This window comes from Hylobates moloch, unplaced genomic scaffold (assembly GCF_009828535.3).
Source record: "Hylobates moloch isolate HMO894 unplaced genomic scaffold, HMol_V3 SCAFFOLD_5, whole genome shotgun sequence".
NCBI classification, from domain to species: Eukaryota; Metazoa; Chordata; class Mammalia; order Primates; family Hylobatidae; genus Hylobates; species Hylobates moloch.
Window position 1 is genome coordinate 50,380,773 of NW_026652280.1, and position 23,411 is coordinate 50,404,183.

At 34.7% G+C, this 23,411-nt stretch overlaps 1 long non-coding RNA gene across 1 annotated transcript; it reads left to right on the forward strand.

The window, feature by feature from the left end:
* Window positions 1-10,837: 10,837 nt before the first annotated feature.
* Window positions 10,838-20,938, forward strand: LOC131383457 (uncharacterized). Its single transcript, XR_009213498.1, has 3 exons — window positions 10,838-10,993; window positions 11,093-11,203; window positions 20,760-20,938. It is a non-coding gene; the product is annotated as an uncharacterized LOC131383457 (long non-coding RNA).
* Window positions 20,939-23,411: the final 2,473 nt, after the last annotated feature.

Here is a 23,411-nt window from a genome sequence, read left to right on the forward strand (position 1 = left end):
TCAGGAAACAACAGGTGCTGGAGAGGATGTGGAGAAATAGGAACACTTTTACACTGTTGGTGGGACTGTAAACTAGTTCAACCATTGTGGAAGTCAGTGTGGCGATTCCTCAGGGATCTAGAACTAGAAATACCATTTGACCCAGCCATCCCATTACTGGGTATATACCCAAAGGACTATAAATCATGCTGCTATAAAGACACATGCACACGTATGTTTATTGCGGCACTATTCACAATAGCAAAGAGTTGGAACCAACCCAAATGTCCAACAACGATAGACTGGATTAAGAAAATGTGGCACACATACACCATGGAATACTATGCAGCCATAAAAAATGATGAGTTCATGTCCTTTGTAGGGACATGGATGAAACTGGAAAACATCATTCTCAGTAAACTATCGCAAGGACAAAAAACCAAACACCGCATGTTCTCACTCATAGGTGGGAATTGAAGAATGAGAACTCATGGACACAGGAAGGGGAACATCACACTCTGGGGACTGTTGTGGGGTGGGGGGAGGGGGGAGGGACAGCATTAGGAGATATACCTAATGCTAAATGACGAGTTAATGGGTGCAGGAAATCAACATGGCACATGGATACATATGTAACAAACCTGCACATTGTGCACATGTACCCTAAAACCTAAAGTATAATAAAAAAAAAAAAAGAGAGAGAGAAAAAAAAAAAGAAAAACTTAGAGTTGAAATTTACATCTCAGGGCTTCTCATGAGAACTATCTGTGTCCACCTAAAATCAAACTCTTGCTTCCTTCGCCTTTCCTGTCCTGCTCCATGTCCCCGTCTCCTTTCTGGATGCTCCTGGAAACACATGCTTAGTGCATCACTTACAACTCCGTCCTCGGCTTTGGATCTGCATCTGGGATAAGCCAACTTAAGAAACCCAACAAATGAATTTTTTTATTAAATCAACAAATATTTATTGAGCATATACTAAATGCCACCACTGTTCTTTCCCATATGACAGAGGGGAACAAAACAAACTTCTTCTCCATGCACCTTATATTTTACTGGGAAGAGTGAGAAAATAAATAAATGAATAGGTGTATGACACTATTAAGCAGTAAAAATTATATGACAAAAAATGAACCAGAGTAATTTAGGGAAGGGAGAGAGAAAACGTAAAGTACTATTTAGATAGAGAGGTCAGAAAAGGCCACTCTGAGAAGTCACTGTTGATTATGAACAGAAAACATCTTCCCCCCAAATATTATGTTGTTACTTTTTAATGTTGATGATTATGTTGGCTTACGCCTGTGTGAGAACTTAACATGTGCTGAGCTCTCTGATGGGTCCTGAGAAGCCACTTCCTCACAGAAGAATAGAAGAGGCATGGGGCTGAGACTGAGTTGAGGAGCTGTTTGGGTGTGAGTGGGAAGGGATGCATCCATTTCCTGCCCCTGTGTCCCAGCAACACAGGACAGAGGTAGGAGGAGATGTGGAGATGCTGAGGTATGTTCTAAACTCTGAGATATTGAGACCATTCAGCCCTATGGGAATCCAGTAACGGGGCTTATTCCATTGGTCTCTTGCTCCTCTTTTAGGGAAAACATGTACTCTTAGCTATTTTTATGCTGCATAGGAGTGTGCATGGGAATCCAGTAAAGGGGTTTATTTCGTTGGTCTCTTGCTCATCTTTTAGGGAAAACATGTATTCTTACCTATTTTTATGCTGCATAGGAGTGTGCGTGCTTTTCTGTGTGCAGAAAACTCTTTCTGTCATTAACATTTCCTTCAGTGGTATTCCTTAAATGTTAGTTGATTAGAAAAGTGTGTGTGTGTGTGTGTACGCGCGCGTGTGTGTTTGTGTGTGTATATGTGTGCACACACATCCCAAACTTTGTTTTACACATATAAATACACCATTGTTTAAACCAATTATTGTGATGGGAGAAATAGTAATATACAATTAAAATATGCATATCTACATAGACTATGTTGCATGTTATTACTCTAAGTTCACTTTTATCTATATAGATTCGTCCTTTTTCACATCTTTCATTTCTAAATATGCAATCTTTTTCTTTAAAGCATTTGATTTTTGCCTGTGATTGCATTAAATGCATGCTAAAATAGAGCTAATATATAATGTATCCTAGACTTCTATGTATTTCAACCCTTGGAGACAAATCAAAACTGAAATATAACTCGTGATTCATTTTGTAAAATTCAAGTTTCCCGTAATCTTAATAAAATCTTCTCAAACTAAGCATCCAAAAAGAGCTATTCAATAATCAAATACTGCTGGCTTTGTTTCCTGGGAGGAAAGGCTAAATGGAATATTTTAAGCAAATCATGGATGCAAATGTGATGCATTACTTCAGAGCCTCTGTGCCTGATTTCAAGAACATCAGTTCACTGGGCTGTACCAGGATCTAGTCAAAAATGAATGAACCATGTGGACTTAAAAGTGGATCTGGAGGGCAACAATTCACCACAGGTTATTTCCATCCTATGAGATTGCATTCCCCTTGTTCCGTTTCTGTGAATAAAGAAAAAATAAATAGGTCTAGCAATGTAATTCCTTACTGTATTGATCAGACTCTCGGCATTAAAAATGTCTGCCCTTTAACCTTTTCCTTTTCATAAATCTTTCAGTGACTCAGATGAGCATGACATGAATGTGTTCCCCAGAAGACACTGTAAGCAATACTTTTTTTATTACTGACAGTGTAAAAAATGGACATGTTTTAAGCCCTCTACAAATTGCTATTTAAAAACACAAGACATGATTGATCACCAGATGGAGCAGTAAAAATGAAAACTGGGAGATAAAGATGGAATACAAATATTTAATCATAAATGGGAAAACAATGAAAATCTGAGGATAACTATATTCTGCTTGCAGATAATAACCTTTCATATGAGAATGAGTCACTTATGGAGTCTAACAAAGGGACATAAATCCAGTTGCATCGTAAATACAAATTTTTGCCTGGAACACACTTGCTTATGACTGAAAACATTTGTTTAGCTATTCTAACTTGGAAAAGTCTAATATATTACAATTTTGACATCACACCAGTCAAGAAACATGACTTCTTATACCAAGAAAAAAGTCTTTGCTGTGTCCTCACCCAAACCTCATATTGAACTGTAGTTCCCATAATCCCTGCATATCAGGGAGGGACCCAGTGGGAGGTAATTGAATCATGGGGGCCGTTACCTTCATGCTGTTCTTGTGATGTGGATGAGTTCTCATGAGATCTGATGGTTTTATAAGGGGCTTTCCCCACCTTCACTCTGCACTTCTCCTTGTTGCCTGTTGTGAAGAAGGACGTGATTGCTTCCCCTCCCACCATAATTGTAAGGTGTAAGTTCAGCATGGCTGAGGTCTCCCCAGCCATGCTGAAGTGTGAGTCAATTAAACCTCTTTCTTTTATAAATAACACAGTCTCGGGTATGTCTTTATCAGCAGCATGAGAACAGACTAATACAGTCTAATATATTAGAATTTTGACATCACACCAGTCAAGAAACATTACTTCTTACACCAAGAAAAAAGTCACTTTCTTCTATAACTTAAAGAAAGTATGACAGCATCACGAAGTGTACTGAAAGCATTTTGATAAGACATTGGATGCAGAATAGTAGAGGCCTTATGAAATACTTTCTTTGGTATTAAATAGTTCAGCTCTCAAGGGTGCCAGGACGTTGATGAAACAGAAATTTATTCAAAAATATTTAACAGATGGCATTGCATTATTCCTTTATGCAATTGAAGTATTTAAAATCACTCACACATGAAAATAACATGTTAGACAAAACAAATTATTTAATCAAAAATTAACTATTAGTTTAATAAGACATGGATATTGAAGTTCAATACACAAAGATATTGGGATAAGTATAGGAATTGACTTTTCTGTCACAATGTAAATTACAATAAAAATAATAACTGTATGAGAAGTTGTGTTATGAGTCTTCCGGCACTTAGTGCAAGCACTGAAATGTAGTATTCACTAAAGAAAGCATGTTAACTTTATTAAATCAAAGCATTTTGTGTCAACTACTTGAGTACATTAACTTTTCTCCACCCCACAGCACCCAAGAGAGAGACTCTGCTTACTGTCATATCCATTCACTGTCCCATCCTCACATTTTGAAAAGTCCAGCCTCTAAATGTTAATAATTTGGCCTCTGCCCGAATACACTGCAATAAATCAAAATATTTACTGTGAAGGATGGTATTTGTGAATATCTGGTATTATCATACTGAACATGACTTTGGTATTTGTTTCTCTAATGCTTGATGGCAGGTTTGTCTTACAGTTTTGACATAATTCTTCAAGTCTACAGTTTTATATATTTAGTTCAACCTCCTGGTTTATTGGCAGTAAAGAGTCAGGGAGAAGAGGGCAGTGTCTTCTCTTAAAAAAAATCTAATGTGAGACTCACAAAATTGCTTTTATAAAGGATTAGTATTTAAGATGCATGAATGGATTGAATTTTAAGATTAAAGAAAGGTAATAATGGTCTTCTTGCTTCCCTGCCTTCTCATGAACTGTCAGAGTACCAATCAGGCTAACACATTTAGGAGAGTTCAGCTGACAAAAGAGAAACAAGGTAAGCTTCCCAAAATAATTCTTTCTTAATCAAAGTGTGTGATTCCAGTGAACAGTTCTTCCAGGTCTATGTAAAACTACTTCTCAAACATCATCTGATTGTGACCATCCATTTCTGGTACTTTTATTCTTTTAGTTTTGAATTTTCTTATTGTCCAGTTTTGACCAAATTATCCACCTGTGCACTAAATTCACCTGACAAAGCCATGTTAATAAATAATTCGAAAACACCTCAGTAACTCTACCTTTTGTGATATATTTTCTCATCAAAAGCAAATAAAGACAATGAGTACACAAAAAATAAAAATTAAGAAACTAAATCATATCACAAGAGAAAATCACCTTTACTAGAGAAAGACAGGAAGAAAATGAAGAAGGAAGAGAAGATCATAAAACAACCAGAAAACAAATAACAAAGCAGCAGGAATGAGTCCTTACTTCTCAATAATAACATTGACTGTAAATGGACTAAATTCTCCAATCAAAAGACATAGAGTGGCTGAATGATTGAAAAAACAAGACCCATTGATCTGTTTCCTTCTAGAAACACACTTCACTTATAAAAACATAGACTGAAAATAAAGACATGGAAAAAGATATTTCATGCCAATGGAAATAAAAAAAAGCAGGAGTTGCTATATTTATATTAGACAAAATAAATTTCAAGACAAAAACTATAAGAAGCGACAAAGAAGGTTACTATGTAATGATAAATGGGTCAATTCAGCAAAAGGATATAACAATTTAAAATACATGTACACCCAACACTGGAGCAACCAAATATATAAAGGAAATATTATAAGAGTTAAAGAGAGAGATAGGCCTCAGTACAATAGTAGCTGGAGACTTCAATACCCCATTTTCAGCACTGGACAGACCTTCCAGGTAGAAAATTAACAAAGACACCACAGACTTAATCTGCAATATAGACCAAATGGATCTAATAGCTATTTGCAGAACATTTCATCCAAGAGCTGAAGAATATATATTGTTTCCTTAACACATGGATTGTTCTCAAGGATAGATCATATGTTAGGTCACAAAATAAGTCTTAAAGGTATTCAAAAATTTGAAATATTATCAAGCATCTTCTCTGACCACAATGAAATAAAACTAGAAATTAATAACCAGGTAATTTTTGGAAATTATACAAATACATGGAAATTAAACAATATGCTCCTGAATGAACAGTAAGTCAAAGAAAAAATAAAGAAGAAATTTGAAAAATTTCTTGAAACAAATGATAACGGAAACACAACATATCAAAACCTATGGAATACAGTAAAAGCAATACTAAGAGGGAAGTTTATAGCTATCAGGGCCTACATCAAAAAAGAGGAAAAATTTCAAATGAACAATCTAACGATGCATCTTAAAGAACTAGAAAAGCAGGAAAACAAAACCTAAAATTAATAGAAAATAAATGAAGATCTTAGAAGAAATAAATGACATTTAAATTTAAAAACACAAAAGATCAATGAAACAAAATGTTGGCTTTTTAAAAGTTAAACAAAATTGACAAACCTTTAGTCAGACTAAGAAAAAGAGAAGATCCAAAGGAATAAAATCAGAAATGAAAAAGGAGACATTACAACTGATACCGCAGAAATTCAAATAATCATTACTGGATACTATGATCAACTGTATGTCAATAAATTAGAAAATCTAGAAGAAATAAACCAGTTCCAAGACACATACAACCTACCAAGATTGAGCTGAGAAGAAATCCAAAACCTCAACAGACCAATAACAAGTAACAAGAGCGAAGCCATAATAAAAAGTCTCCCAGTAAAGAAAAGCCTGGATCCTGATGGTTTCACTGCTGAATTCTAGGACCGGACATTTAAAAAATAATTAATACCATTCCTGCTGAAACTATTCCAAAAAATATTGAAGGAGGGAATACTTACACACTTATTCTATGAGGCCAGTGTTATCTTGATACCCAAACCAGACAAAGACACATCAAAAAAAGAAAACTACAGGCCAATCTCTGATGGATATTGATGCAAAAATCCTCAACAAAATACTAGTTAAGCAAATTCAACAATACATTAGAAAGATCATTCATCATGACCAAGTGGGATTTATCACTGGGATGCAAGGTTTGTTCAATATACACAAATCAATCAATGTGGTAGATTATATCAACAGACTAAAAGATAAAAACATATGATTATTTCAATTGGTGCTGAAAAAACATGTGATAAAATTAAATAACCCTTCATGATAAAAAACCATCAAAAAACATGGTATAGGAGGAACATACATCAAAATAATAAAAACCATATATGACAGAGCTACAGCAGTATCATACTGAATGGGGAAAAACTGAAAGTCTTTCCCCTAAGATCTGGAACAAAACAAAGATGGCCACTGTCACCACTTATTCAACATAGTACTGGAACTCCTAGCTAGAGCAGTCAGACAAGAGAAAAATATAAAGGGCACCCACAATGAAAAGGAAGAAGTCAAATTGTCCTTGTTTGCAGATGATATAACCTTGTATTTGGAAAAACCTAAAGACTCCATAGGAAAATGATTAGAAGTGATACATTCAGTAAAGTTTCAGGATACAAAATCAACATACAAAAATCAGTAGTATTTCTATATGCCAACAGTGAACAATGTAAGAAAAGAAATAAAAGTAATCCCACTTTCAATAGCCACACATAAAATTAAATACCAAGGAATTAACTTAACCAAAGAAGTGAAAGACCTCTATGATGAAAACAATAAAACACTGTTGAAAGAAATTCAAGAGGACATTAAAAAATGGGAAAATATTTCATGTTCATGGATTGGGAGAATCAATATTGTTAAATGTTCACACTACCTAAGGAAATCTACATATTCAATACAATCCTTATCAAAATAGCAATGACTTTCTTCACAGAAATAGAAAAATATATCCTAAAATTTATACGCAACCACAAAAGAATAGGAACAAGAATAGCCAAAACTATCCTAAGAAAAAAGACCAAAACTGGAGGAATCACAATATCTGGCTTCAAATTATACTACAGAGCTATAGTAACAAAAATAACATGATACTAGCCTAAAAACATACAGACATATAGACCAATGGAACAGAATAGAGAACCCAAAACAACTGCACACACCTACACTGAACTCGTTGTTGACGAAGGTGCCAAGAACCTACACTGCAGAAAAGATAGTCTCTTCAATAAATGGTGTTGGGAAAATTGAATATCCAAACGCATAAGAATGAATCTAGACCCTTATCCAGCACCATATACAAAAATAAAATCAAAATGAATTAAAGATTTAAATCTAAGACCTCAAACTATAAAACTACTATAAATCTACTACAAAGAAACATTGGGGAAAATTTCCAAGACATTGGTCTGTACAAAGACTTCTTGAGCCATACCCTACAAGCAGACACAACTAGAGCAAAAATGGACAAATGGGATCACATCAGGTTAAAAAGCTTCTGCACAGCAAAGGATACAATCAACAAAGTGAAGAAACAACCCACATAATGGGAGAAATATTTGCAAACTACCCACCTTATAGGAATCAATAACCAGAATATATAAGGAGTTCAAACAACTCTATCCTACATAGTCTAATTTTGACCAGGTTGGTCAAAATATGGGCAAAATACTTTAATAGACATTTCTCAAAAGAAGACATGCAAATGACAAACAAGCACATGAAAAGGTTGTCAACATCATTGATCTTCAGAGAAATGCAAACCAGAGCTACAATGAGATATCACCTCATCCCAGTTAAAATGGCTTATATTCAAAAGTCAGGCAATAAATGCTGGCAAGGATGTGAAGAAATGTGAACACTTGTACACCGTTGGCGGGAATGTGAATTAGTACAACCACTATGGAGAACAGTTTAAAGGTTCCTCAAAAAATGACAATTGGACCTACCATATGATCCAGCAATCCAATAGCTAGGTCTATACCCCAAAGACAGGAAATCAATATATTAAAGATATATCTACACTCCTCTGTTTGTTGCAGCACTGTTTACAACAGCTATGATTTGGAAGCAACCTAAGTGTCCATCAACAGATGAATGGATAAAGAAAATGTGGTACATATATACAATAGAGTAGTACTATTAAGCCATTAAAAAAGAGTGAGTCCCAGTCATTTGCAACACCATGGATGGAACTGAGATATCATTACATTAAGTGAAAAAAACCAGGCACAGAAAGACAAACATCACATGTTCTCACTTATTTGTGTGATCTAAAAATAAAAACCATTGAACTTGTGAACACAGACAGTGGAAGGGTGGTTACCAGAGGCTGGGAAGGGTTATGGGGGGGTATACAGGGGAGGTGTGGATGGTTAATGGGTACAAAAAAAATAGAATAAATAACACCCACTATTTGACAGCAGAATAGGGTGACTATAATCAATAATAACTTAATTGTATATTTTAAAATAATAAAAAGTGTTTAATTGGTTTGTTTGTAACTCAAAGGATAAATGCTTGATGAGAAAGATACAGCATTCCTTATCATGTGCTTACTTCACATAGCATGCCTGTATCAAAACATCTCATGTACTCCGTAAATATATATACCTGCTATGTACTCACGCAAATTTTATACATTTTAAATATCTTTTAAAAAATTATTTTGCTCAGCCAGTTGATGAAAGTACAACTGTCAAAAATCCCCTATTGGTGCAACAACAAAAAAGCAAATAAAGACCAATTCACTAATGTTGGACTGTTAATAAAAACTTTTCCTTTTGTTCATTTCAGTTTCTCATAGTCTAATGAGTTCATATTAGTTTTCCAGTATCTCACTGTTGGTGGAACATCCAAATTGTAGCTCAGAGCCCTGGAATTCAGACTATTCAATAATGCCAGTGGTGATTCACTCAAGAATGCAGTTCATTCACAGAGAATGCTTAGCAGATTATACAGTAATCCATAGCAATGTTCCCTTCCAGTTCTTTTCTGCCACTTCTAGGTAATACGGATATGAGTAAATAATACTTTACTGGAGGAGACCATTTGCTCCATTAGATTTCGGGTTCTTACATTCTTAACACTCCATCGTTTCTTATTAGGTCTATTAGCCTTCTGAGAAAAAATAGAAAATTCAGCTGTGTCAAGTCAACCATTTGCCACCTAGATGATGGCTTGACAGGAAGTCTAGCATGAGCCTTGTTCACTGCTGTTTTCCTCAGGTAGGTGCCCACTGCTAGGTCCATGAGTGCTAGCTGAATTAATACAAAGTTCTCTCTTGATAGGAAAAGAAAATGATTTGATAAATACAGTGTTCAGCAGTATCAAATGTTGAATAAGTTCACTTATCTTATTGCCTGGGTGATTATTTAGTTGTTTAAGGGATTGCACCCAATAGAAAAAGTTTTACTCTCAGAAACAGAGTCCAGTGTAAAATGGTTTAATAATACCCACAAAGTTATGAATAGTAAATGCAGTAATATCTGCCAAGCGGCTAAGATATGATGCTTAGTACAATTAGATGTGGTCAACAAATGTTTATGTTCATTGTTAATATTTAGTGTAGATGAGGTTGTTTATAATGCCACTAAAGGTAAAAATTAATATATCCTGTTCAGTTTGCACTAGCAACTCAATAAAGTGGCCCCAAAAGAAAAGTAGAAGAGAAATAGTATATCCTTGCTGATTCTAGATGATAGTATAATAGAGATGTTAGATGTTGCTATCTTTATCTTAGAAAGTTGATTAGCAAAAAGCAAAATAGCAGCTGAAGTTTGTGTTCAAATCCAGAATTATTATGCAGCAGCACAGACACCAGAAACCTTGAACTATGACCTTCACATGGACCTGCTTCTCCTGTACCTCACCATACCTTCTATATTCCAATTTTTTCATCTGAAGTTTTCAATTCTGAGTATTACAGTTTTGACAGTAGTTCTTTGTATCAGCTAGATCATCTGCTGTTATCTTTGAGAAGATGCTGATGAATTAAAAGTGGTTGCTTTTAATTGACAGCATATATTTGCACTTTAATAGTGTTCTGCTGTTGGCTTGAGTCACTCAAGAGTGACTCAGGATCCAGGATCTCATACTCCCACTCTGGCTTCTCTGACTCATTTTTTCCAAAGGAAGACTTTGTGAGTAAAAAACTGTGTTCCCTAGTTTCTTTTTTTTCTGGGATCCTTAACCATATATTTACCGCTCTATTATGAAGTCATCTTCTAGGGTGTGTTTTGCACTGCAGGCATCACCCCTGGATTCTGAATGCAGAAGGAACATTGTGGACAAGGAATGGGGAGGAAGTAGAAACACGGTTCCAGTCTGGGGCTGAGTTTCATCTTCCAATCCAGGTTTTATTGGTTTTTAAAACTTAATTTTTGAATATTCATTTGACTCCTGTGCTTGTTTCTCAATTGCTTCTGGACATGGAGAGGAAAAGGGTAAGAGGATTACCTAAATTATTCGTGTAAATTTCTTAAACCCCACAGTAAACAATCTATGTCTTTGAATTCATGAGAGACCATTCTATGACTCCCCAGGCACATGATGATTTGGGAAAGAAAAAACAAAACAAACTTGAATGTGGAAATATGATCACTTATGACAGAAGAGCTGATGATTATTCAGAAATATAGTCATCCACATCTTTGGTAAGAAAGGTATATCAGAAGTTGGGCATCCATTATTCTTCCAGTAACAGCTGACTCCCAGAGTGACAAGCAGACATAGATGGTAGATTCCTTTGTCAGTCACCAGTAATTCCAACTTTGAAAACAAGGCCGCTACTTGTTACTTTTTCATTTTTCCATCGCATACACTGTTTCTGACAGAAGGCTGAGGTGAAGGTGCCAATGTGGGAGTTGAATATTTAGCATTGAGGTTTCTTGCCCTTATCCTCTAACACTCCTAATTTTTATTTACTTTTTTTTTTTGCAAATATGTCTGCTTCCTCATAAAGATCAAGTCTCTGAAAATAATTTTACAGTTATTAATTGAAATGAAGTCAAATTCTATTTTTAAAACAGAAGTCTCATACATTCTTAAAATTGGAAAGCACTCTCAAAAGTAGGGAAAACACTTTTCTTTTTGTAGCAGACAGCATTTTATTTGATTCACAATGAATAGGGTTTCTCCTGTCTGACAGCTACACATGCTGGGCTTAACAGCAGTACATAGGTGTACTTGGAGAGACAGAAAAGTATATTTTGGAATATTGCAGGATGTTAGCCTTTATTATGATGATTTTAATATTCCCTGAAGTTTGCAAAATAGTTAACTACCTAAATCAACCTTTAAGGGATTTTGATTCCTGAACAATTCTATGTGTTCACTAATGCTTCTCCCCCTTCTCTTATTTTTACTTCATGGGAAAATGATGGGATTTAACTTTATTTGGTGGATGAATGGGTTAAAATTTTTGGTAATGCTCTCTTCTGGTACAAAAGATGAAATCATTCTGTCATTCTTTTACTTGAAAGAAAATTTTATATAAATAAAATGTATTTGGAAGTTTTTCATTTATTGAGGACAGTAACATAAAAGTATTACTTTTATTTTGATGTTGTAAATGCTGTTTGAATACCCCTGCACATACAGCATTTCAAATGTGTGAGAGTATATCTTTTGGATAAAGTTCAAGGAATGGAATTATTGGGTTGAAGAGGAGATGCATTTATACATTTAGTATGGTGCTAAATTCTACCAATAGCGATAGGGTCTCTTACACTGCCACCAGCACTGCTGCAACTCAGCAAATCAGTAAAATTGAATTTTTGCCAAATAGAAAGCTAAAAGAATCAGTAAAGGCTTAGTTTGTGTTTTTCTAATTATGAACAAAGTTGAATATTTTGTTAATGTTTAAAGATCATATTACTTTCTATTCTGTAAACAATGTCTTTATTGTGTTACATAGTTCTCTATGACTGTCGATCTTTTCCTTATCTATTCATAGGAGCTCTTTATGTATTAAGAATATGGTAATTTGTCTATTATATGAGTAGTGGATAGTTTTCTGGATTATTATTATTCTAGCTTTGCTTATTTTTTTTGTGGTATAGATTTATTTATTTTTATGGAGTTGAATTTAACAATTTAAAAAAATATTTTGTGTATTAGAATTTGAAATAGTATAAGAAAGTCTCCTTCCATTTGAGGTGATAAAATAATTCTGTATTTTCTTCAGCTATATTTATATCTTTATTTTATATATTTGAATGTTGTAGCTAGTTGGACTATATCCTGGTAGTTGATGTGATGTGTTAATGCTAATTAATATTCTTATCACACCATTTGCTACTTGTTTCCACATCATTTATTGCCTAATCTATTTATAAAGTCAGTTTGTTTCTGAGTTTTCTATTCTTTCCCACTGGGCTTTCTTTTTCTTCATGTGTTAGTAGTATACTGTTTTACTTATTGAAAGCATTTAAAATCTTGAAGGGCTAGTTTATCTTCTGTGCTTTCTTTCTAAGTTTTCTTGCTGTACTTTCTTATTTATTTTTCCTTAGAAGTTTATATTGATTTAGCTTGTCTAGTTCCACTGTATTTTTAAAAAGGACTTGTGTGCTTGCATTTGACTCATATTTATTATTCATATAAATTACCTTAGAAAAGTTAACTTTATTCAACAGAGTAAGTGTTCAAAACCTGGCTCATTCCAGCCCCTTTGCATCTCAGGCCTCTCACTCATGAATGTGACTGATTCTTCATATATTGTATAATATATAACAAATATATTCAAAAGTTTGCTTTGATCATGGTTGTTTCCCATTCAACAAACATTAATGGAGACATTTGGCTAATCAGTACTTAACCAGCTATGTGGGCTATTAAATACTGCACAAATCACTTTGAATTTTTCTGTCTTCCTTGCCCACATTTTCCACCCTGGACAAATGTCTTACCCAATCTCTGGCATGCACCTCTTTTTAGGAACAAATCACATCTGCACTGACCAACTCAAATAAGAGTGTTTGCTCTTTCTTTTGAAATCTGCTTTTACTTCCTCTCTGTGTCAAGCATTTGCCTCCTGACTTTGACTTTAAGGCTAATGACCATTTTACACGTAGCGTTTCCTTTTTTTTTTTTTTTTTTCTTTTTGAGACATAGTCTTGCTCAGTTGCCGAGGCTGGAGTGCTGTGGTGTGATCTCAGCTCACTGCAACCTCTACCTCCCGGATTTGAGCGATTCTCCTTCCTCAGCCTCCCAAGTGGCTGGGATTACAGGCATCCTCCACCACACCAGTTTAATTTTTGTATTTTTAATAGAGATGGGATTTCACCGTGTTGGTGAGGCTGGTCTCCAACTCCTGACCTCAAGTGATCCACCTGCCTAGGCCTCCCAAAGTGCTGGGATTACAGGTGTGAGCCACCACAGTTAGCCATATCTTCTTAATTAGATCATGAATCAGTTAAAGAAAGGTACTAATTCATAAATGTTTTCTTTTTTTCATATTCCTGTAGACAAGAATACGGGTCACAGGGAGTAGGGGAGGGTGCATGTATGTCTACTCTCTTTGCATTAGTTTCTCAGGATTCTTCATCTCCTCTAAGTGTTTGTCCCTAGCAGTTCAACATAAAAAGCTCACCTCCTTCTATTCTAAATAATGAATTAAATATTTGACTCTGTTCCAATAAGCATACAGTTCTTTTTTTTTTTTTTTACAGCAGCAAGGCAATATTCACAATCCTGCCTTTTGTAATTAATATAGTTTTTAATCATGAACAGAACTTTCCCTCTCCTTCTGTTGCCAAGAATTTACAGGTTCTTGGGAATTGACATGCAACGGAAAATGGATTTGTCCAGGGGCAGAAGCTAACTCTGTGGTCTCTGGTAAAGCTGGACCGTAGATAGGCCAGATGGCAAAAAAGCTTCTTGTGTGTTCTCTAAATGTAGGTACAGATTCCCACTGTCAGGTGATACTCAGGATAAAAATCTCTCTTTTAAGAGGCATTGAAAGTCTAAATTGAATACATCTGGCAAACCTCCTTTATTTACTCTTCGTTAAGCATCATAAAGTATCCTTTCAAGGCAGAGGGGGAATGATTTACATTTGCAAAGCCCAGGCTGATTTATTCCTAAAGAATTTTGCTCACCCAGATGATTTGTGTTCCACCTTCCAAGATCTTTCAAACTAGCTTTCCAGGTGCAGAGGTGAGAGTTGCCAGTGTATAATTTTTGGATTACCCTTCACTCCCTTCTGCAACATTTTCAACACTTTGGCTATGCTCCAATCTCCAGCTATAGTCTCTGCTTGAAAGGATAAATTACATATTTTTTGTAATTATATAGAAATAAAAACACATTTTACCAGTGAAGATGCCAAATCTGCCAACTATCTTAAAACATCTTAATTCTCATGCACCCGAATCTAAAAGTAAGTTCTATTTCAAATTAGATCCCTTTTGCAGTGTTTTACCACTGCAGTGTTTTACTGCTGCAAAAGATTTAATGAATCTTAAAAACAAGTACCCTAAATTTAAAAGACTTAGAATTAGATAGTATAATTAATGATCATTTTAAGAAAGGTATAGCAGAGTAGTTGTTTTAGACATCAGACAAGACCAGAAACTAATAACAGTTATTCTGTAGGGACTTATCCTTTATCTTTAATCTTTAGCTTACAAAGACATTGAAATAGGGCTCACATCTATGATTCTCTACTTAACCAATTACGAAACACATGATTCCTAAAAAGTTGTAATTAATTTTTACAATATCAATAAGAGGTAGGCATTACCCATGTAGACAAAATGCTTAAAAGAAGAGTTGCTAAAGTATGAACCCTTAAAGCATTAGGTAGTCAGAGAAACAGCAATATTTGGGATCTTATCTACAAACTCCAGCTGTGTGGTTCCTCTACATAGAGATATCTTGCATTAGTTATTTAATTACTTAACATCAATGCATTAATACATTTGATCAATAAAATAATTGAACTTTATCTTAGGAGCATTTGGTTAGAGCATGGACCAGCATGTTTGAAACGGCATTGAGGATGATAACTTTGCATTAAAATTTAAATCTCTTCTTAAATTTATCTAGGAAAATAATGTTATTGTTTCTGTGTAAAGCCGTTGAAATAAATCTAATTGAAGAAAATTATTACTAGAAGGGAAATTAAAGCCAACAATAAAGTCACACAAGTATTAATAAATGATAAATAATGAATAATAGTCAATTAACAGCAAAATAAATAATGATATTCCCATAAGAGAGGTAAATGAACAATAAGACTTATTAAATTGCATTGATCAGTGTGTAAATACATCCCTAGACCAAATGCATTTGAGCAAGTTCATTAGCCTCCCCCAAGCAAAAGGCCCAAATCCATGACCTGGCATTTTAAATAGTTTACTAAAATGGATATGGAGCAAGAACAATTGGAATTGACCATCACTCTCTGAATGTTCTTACACAAACCCTTGTGTAGATATCAATATCCTAGCATTTTTCACACCACAATTATTTCTTTTATTTACTTTTTATTAAAATAATACATAAAATTTAAAAAAAACCTAAATACTAGCAAAGGGTGTGCAATAAAGTTAACATAAACACCTCAATATTCCTCAGACCCAGCTCCCTTATCCAGAAGCAACAATTTACAAAGATTTATAAATTTAATTTGTCAATGAATACCCCGAGAATTATCAACAGTAACACACCCTAAAGAAGTAAAAAGTAAACTTTCTTTCAGATTTTTCAAATTTACCCATTGTCTATTAATATCTCACTCTAAAAGGCCAGGCTTTTAACTCACCACCCATGTGTCCACTCCGCACTCCCAATAATTATCTCATAATTCTCTGTTTTTATCTTCACTGTTCCCATCTGCAAATTCAAGTGATTATTTATGGTCTATGAACCTTAATTTTTATGCCTTGACACCCACTTTCTAAGATGAGGGCATTGGTGCACCCATTTCCTCCAACTTATCTTTATTAACTCCCTGCATTTTTGCTTTTATATCCTTATCTTAAAGCAAAGTTAATTATCTCATAATCTGTCTATAGGTTTATTATAAAAGTATGGTGCAAATGTAAATTAGAGTTTAGAATAGGGCCAGGTAGTGTGTTGATTACATCTTCTCCTTTGTGATATACTGATATATTTATATTCTATTAGGGTCCTTCTGATCTAAACTAGACAATAGGTCAATTACAAAGTGACATGTCAGAGCTTCCCTATTTGTTCTCTTGTATTTATTTCCTGATTTTCACGTTTTCCTTTCTTACTCATTTAATTTGCTGGAATATGACCACAATTAATTTCCTAAGGAAATTTTTTTCAAGCATACTTCCTGAGTTCTTTCAGATTTCAAAATATTTTATTCATTCCTAACATTTTAGTGAAAGTATTCATGAGTATGTAAGTCTACATCAAAAATCATTTCTGCTGAGAATTTTGAAAGCATGTTTCCTTTTATATCTATAATGCTAAATGAATGATAGTCTGATTGTATGTCATTTACAGGTGATTTTAGGATTTTTTTCTTATGTTTCACAATGATGTGTCTAAATATTTTAAGGTATGGAAAGCCTTTTAAATTAGGTTGGTTTCTCTTTTTAGCTTTTAAAGAATTTTTGGTACCATGTCTTTGATCATTTCATCTTTGTTCTCTTCATGCTTTTTACCAGTAACTTCTTTTAGCCAAGTGTTAGACATCCTGAACTGCTGTTATTTTTTTCTCTTCCATATTCCTTTATTTGTATTGTAGTTATATCAAATGAGCAATTAACTTCATATTTATTTTCCAACTTTCCTATTAAATATGTTATTTCAATAATGACTTTAACTTCCAAGATTTTTTCTCCTCATTAACCTCCCCCCTTCCTTCCCTCCCTTCCTCCCTCCCTCCCTTCCTTTCTTCCTTCCTTCCTCCCTTTCTCTTTTTTTTTTTCTTACTTTCTTTCTTTTTCTAACTCTCATGGCCAAAACCTCAAATCCACCTGAGGAGACTTTTAAAAATTATTCTGGTTTCCTAAATTACTCTTATTTACTCAGGGTTAGTTTTTACTTAATATATCTTCATCATTCTATTTCATGTTGCAGTACCTTTATGAACTTACAGTGAGTCATGGTAGTCAAACCATACTTAACAATAAGGGTCTAAGAAGATTGCTAGAGAGACTGTCCAGCAGAAAATGCTTTAGAGAAAGAAATCATGGGGGTGAATCTTAAGCTGCAGGACTCATATATAACAGGACAAGAAAATACAAAGACGATTTCACTCTAGGTCTCTGTTACTTAAACTAACCAACCTTATTTTCCTCAGATGGCTTTGTCAAACTTGTATTTGTCCCTGGGGTAAAGGGCTTCAATGTTGAGCATTGAGCATAAGGAGTTGGAGAAAGAGATGTGGTTGATTTACATCTGCCATGTAAGTCCTCCATTATTCATCTTGTCTTCGTCCTATTTCTTCCTTGTACCCATCAAAGCATTGGCATTTCTTAGTCTGCATCTGCTTGGGGGTTCTGCTGAAGAAGTCCGCTTTTCATTAGCTGCAACTTTCTTTTCAAGTGTTCTAGGTTTTGTCTTTCTGTTCTTGGATTAGTTACTCACCCATTCATCTCTTTTTGTCTGTCAGAAATGTGTTTAAACCTGTCTTTAATTGATGCCCCCACCCTGCTCTCAGCTGTCAACTTATTTATTTACCTTCTTTACCTTTATTTTACTTGCACGTTGGGACCTGAAAAAAGTGGAAGTAGGTATGTACCAATGCTTTATCTACTGTCTTGCCCTGATGAATCCGCCTCTCACATGAAACAGTGAGTTACTGAAAGGCAGCAATTGTACCTTTTTGTCTTTGTATTTCTAGTGCTTATCATGGGGCCTGGAATATATTACATGTTCAAAAAAGTGTGGGATAAAAGAAAACAAAAATACTTCCATCCTAGGCAGATGTGTGGTATCTAAAGGTCATTACATTGTCACTGTACAATTCTTGCAGAAAGCAAGGCTGTGCTGTGTGAAGCAAAATGTTGCAACGAAGTCTGCCATCATTCCAAATCCTTCCTGTGATAATTTCTGAATTAAAGTGTTATTATAATGAGGAAAAATGAGGAAATGGCAAATTTTCTTAATAAGGAAAATAGTAAAACCATGAACCTGTGAAATTAATAAGACTTTATAAATGCAATATATTTACAATGAAAATCTCATGCAAGGGAAATATTTAAATTACATGAAATCCTTGCACAGAACAGCAATGATAAATATATTTGGATTTAATGGCATGTCCTCATCAAATACTCATATCTGTGCATCATATAAAACATTTATATACAATTATGTTTGTCACCAATGCAGGCGGTTGATAGCTCAGTAACTCATTCTATGTCACTGATTCAGAACAATGATCTTTAAATATTACCTACATGGTAGCTCTGCAGGGGTTTTAAATGAATAACATTATTATAACTTCTAAGTGTTTATGGGGAACATGAAATGTAATTCAACATCATGGTGAAATGTTGTCTTTTAAAAAAGACAAAGTAAACCAAAGCAGTGTGTTTTCTTTTTCAAAACTCAGTGAACATTTTTCTAAATGCCATTTCTTATCTTACTTACATAAAAGAGAGAAAAGATAAATTCCTACTTAAAAGTCAACTGACACCCTGATGCTATACAATTACCACACCATTACACTAGTGTTTCAGATGAGGAAATAGAATCCTAAAGATAGTTTAATGTGCACTCAATACTACAAAGTTATTTACAGTGTTAGAACTAGAAATAAGAACACCTGGATTCTAGCTCAATCTATTACTCTTTATATTACACAGTTTATGGCCCATATGTGGAAAAACTGGGGGGGGAAACAGGAAACTATCTGAAAGATAATGGTTTGAGTAGACCTATGCTTTAAAAGACTGGTTTTCAGGTCCAATGAAAACAAGGAATGATTCTTTACAAACCATGTCCACAAAGAATTCAAGGGAACAAAGAAGTTTAAGACAACCTGGGCCTTAAAAGAGGAAACTAGGGATGTTGTTTCGTGATTTCTCATTAATAGTTTCTGAATGACTGAACATGGATTGCTGCCAGTTAGGGCTGGTGTCACCTTTTTCAAGGACACATCCATGTTGATCTCCACATAGCACTTCTATTGACCCATACTGACATGAACCACACCTTAAGAATGTACCTTCTTTGGTAAGAAGATGAAAAACTTGGCAGCACAGATGGCATTGTCATCACATAGTCTTACTGAGAGTTAGGAGTTGAGGAAATAACCTAACATATGAACAATGAATGTGCAGATGGTATCAATAAACAGCATCTCAATTCCTGGATAATGGAATTGCATGTCAGAATTACGAGCTCATAGCTGGGGGTGAAGTTCACCTTATGAGTAAAAGAAAAATTATGTTTACTAGAGCCTGCAGTGCCTGCTCAGAGGGCTTTGTTCTAAATATAGATCAATGGAGGAGAAAAAGGTAATAAATGTCAGACAATGACTAGCAAATGAGCAAACCACAAACAAAAGGAAGATAAATGGTTTAGATGATGTCACATATCATCACAAAATGTCTGGCTGGGGTTACCTGGTTGCCCCTCTGGCCACTTGCCCAGGAATGTACCTTGGCAACTATGTACTCATTTTTGTTCTGAGGCTTTTGTGGCCTTGTAAAAATATTTGAAACAGTAGTCTGAAAAATGTAACATGATTAATAAAAGATCAACTGTTATTGGTTTCCATATGGGATATGTCTAGGCAGAAGACTGTTATTTTCCGTAACAAGAGGATTCTACTCAGACACTATAATACATTTTCTGAGGCTCAGTCTCAGTAAGCTGTAAGTAGAATGTGCTGTCCTAAAACATAAAAGTAAATCTTTTCCTAAATATTTGCTTTAAGGAGCATATTGTCAGTAGATGCAGCATAGTATGAAGACACATTTGCTAGACAACCTCGGTCTAGGCTTTCCAGCACAGGGTCTCCTTTCAGACAGTGATGCACATCAGTGAAACACAGGGCAGAAACAGGGATGTCTATCTGATCTTACAGAGGAGCTGCCCTTTGGATGACTATAATGTCTAACTATTTTAAGTCCTATATCTGGGTTTCCTGAGTTTTTACCTCTGCCTACAATTGTCTATGCTTGGAAGAGTAATAATTAGTTCTGTAATTCTTTAATGTTCACATATGTAATTATTACTTTGCATTCATTGAGCTGTGAAAATTTCTGTCTTCTGCTTTAGAGATATTGGACTGGCAAAAATAAATGAATTTCATCTGAAGAGAATTAACACAAGCATACACATATGCACAGGAGCGCACATAAAAATTAATCTTCAAGAGGATAGAAACGGGATGGTGTAGTTCCTGCCATGAAGTACAGGTCAACTGGTACCAGAAATTCAAAATTGTGGAATGGATCATGGGGATTTCTCTCTTCCCTGTCATAAAGAGTAATTCAATCAGGAAAACTGACATGCATTGTTGTATCGTGGGTTCAAGAGCTGAGAAGATGAAAAAGACATAGGGAAAGGGGATATTGGAAATAAAAGCATGTTAAAATGATATAATTTTTAAGAGGATTGAGGAGAAGGAATATGGGATATTTATATTCCTCTAAATTTGATAGATAATGATGTCCACAAAGAACAGTTTGCTGAAATAATTTTAAATTTTGGTGAGCACAGACTATCAATGCCACACGCAATGGATAATTTTGTGTGTCAGCTTGGCTAGGCTGTGATCTCCAAGTGTTTGTTCAAACAGCAATTTTAGATGTCCTTGTGAAGGTATTTTTAGGTAAGATTAACATTTAAATCAGTAGACTTTGAGTAAAGCAGATGACCCACAATAATGTGAGTGGGTCTCAAATTTGTTTTAAGTTGAAGGCCTTAAGAGAGAAAGATTAAGGTCATCCATGAAAGAGGGAATTCTGCTGCCAAATTGCCTTTGGACTCAAGCTGCCATATCAGGTCTTCCCTGGGTCTCCAGCCTGACAGCCTGTCCTATAGATAAGAGCTTGCCAGTCCCCACAATCACATGACACATGAGCCAATCCTTTTTTTTTTTCGCCAATTCCTTAAAATTATTCTCCTCTCTCTCTCCCCTCCCTCTCTCTCTCCCTTCTCTCTCTATGTATACACACACACACACACACACACACACACACACACACACACACCCTATTAGTTCTGTTTCTCTGGAGAACCCAGACTAATGTACTTCCTCAGTAATTGTTTTAGCATTCTGGATTCTGTTACTTTACTATCAGCCTTAAAATTGCAAAAAGAAGAAGGAAAGTTTTATCAACCATTTCAGACACTAAGTTTTCAGCCTTTTGGGATAAAGGAAAATACAATCCATATGTTTTGGACTCACTTGCTATTATCCAGAACATTATATTGGAGATGGTTTAAAATTTCTATATATGTATTTTTCTTGAAACAAGTAAACAAAACAGTAGGTTTTCTACTATATCCAGATGCAGAGCATAAAATCTGTTTTCTAACTCAGATTTTCCAAAATTTCCTTGGATTCCAATGTTGAGAAAACTCCCTCTTAATACTGAAAACAAAATGAAACAAAACTAAAGTAACTGCTGGCAATTATACCTTTACACTATAAAATATGTTACTCAGTCTGAATTAGGTCAACAGGAAATAAATTGATTTTTTATTTACCTGACATAAGGTGTCAGGTAATGAAAGATTACCAACTGGGATTAGAGAAAAAAGAATAATTTTCCAAGAGAAAAATATTGTTGCAATTTAGTTTTATTCTATATTTAATGAAATTATTTCAATAGACCTCAATCTGAAAAAGTAATAGCACAAAAATATCCAAGTAATTACTGGCTATTTAAAACTCCCCGCTTTTTTTTGCTTTGTTTGTTTTTCATTCTCTAGAGTAAAAACATAGAGGAAAGGAAAAGAAAAGTGATATATTTATTGTCTTCCTGATAAGAGATTAAAAATTTCTGACTGAGTCTTACTATAAGTGTCTGGTATTTTATTTACTATCATTGTATGTCAACTAAACATCATATAAAACATGACATGCTGTAAATGGGGGAGAAGATAGTACCAGTTTCAAATGTTTGGGAAACATAAGTTTTATCTAGATAGGCCAACCTTTCATTTTCTATCAGTATATACTCAGAAGCCTGACAGATGTGCCTGGAACTCTTCAGTCCCATACATCATCAAAGTCCACTCTTATGATGTTCTTATAGTTAACATATCAATTCTCTCATTTCAAGGGCCCAGGATGGTTTGTATTATGAAAAGACCAAGGGTAACTTCCTCTCCTTTGACCTACTATGATGACTTTTGTTCCCAAAGATTGCCAAAATGTAAGCCTCTGTTACTCCTAATGATATCTCAAGAATACGTGAAAAGGGCTGGCATAATCCATAGAAAATGGCTACATATCTGGAATCTAATGATGACTTTTCATAAGATCAATAATGAAGACTTTTCAAAAGATCAGTTAAAGGCAAGACAGTAGCAGTTTTACCTCTGCTTCAGCAAAACATCAAATACCGATGCATATCTACTGATTTTAAGCATTGGATGACTGGCGCAGAATATTTTTAGATGTTGCACCACAATATTTTTCTAGCATTGGTCAGTATTTGATTGGCAATCTGCAACTTTAGAAAGTTCTATAAAATTGAAACAGATCAGAGGAAGAAATTGTAAATATGCCATACAATATAAATAATTCTAAGGAAAGAGATAGCTGTTAGGAAATACGAAGGAAAGAGATAGCTGTAAGGAGATATTCTAAAAAAGAAAAGTTCAAGAAATATTAGAGTGAGGGGCAATGAATAGAGTATGATCCAGGAAGAACTAGACCAGAAGCACAGAAGCTCCATTCACCTTCCTGTAGAGGAG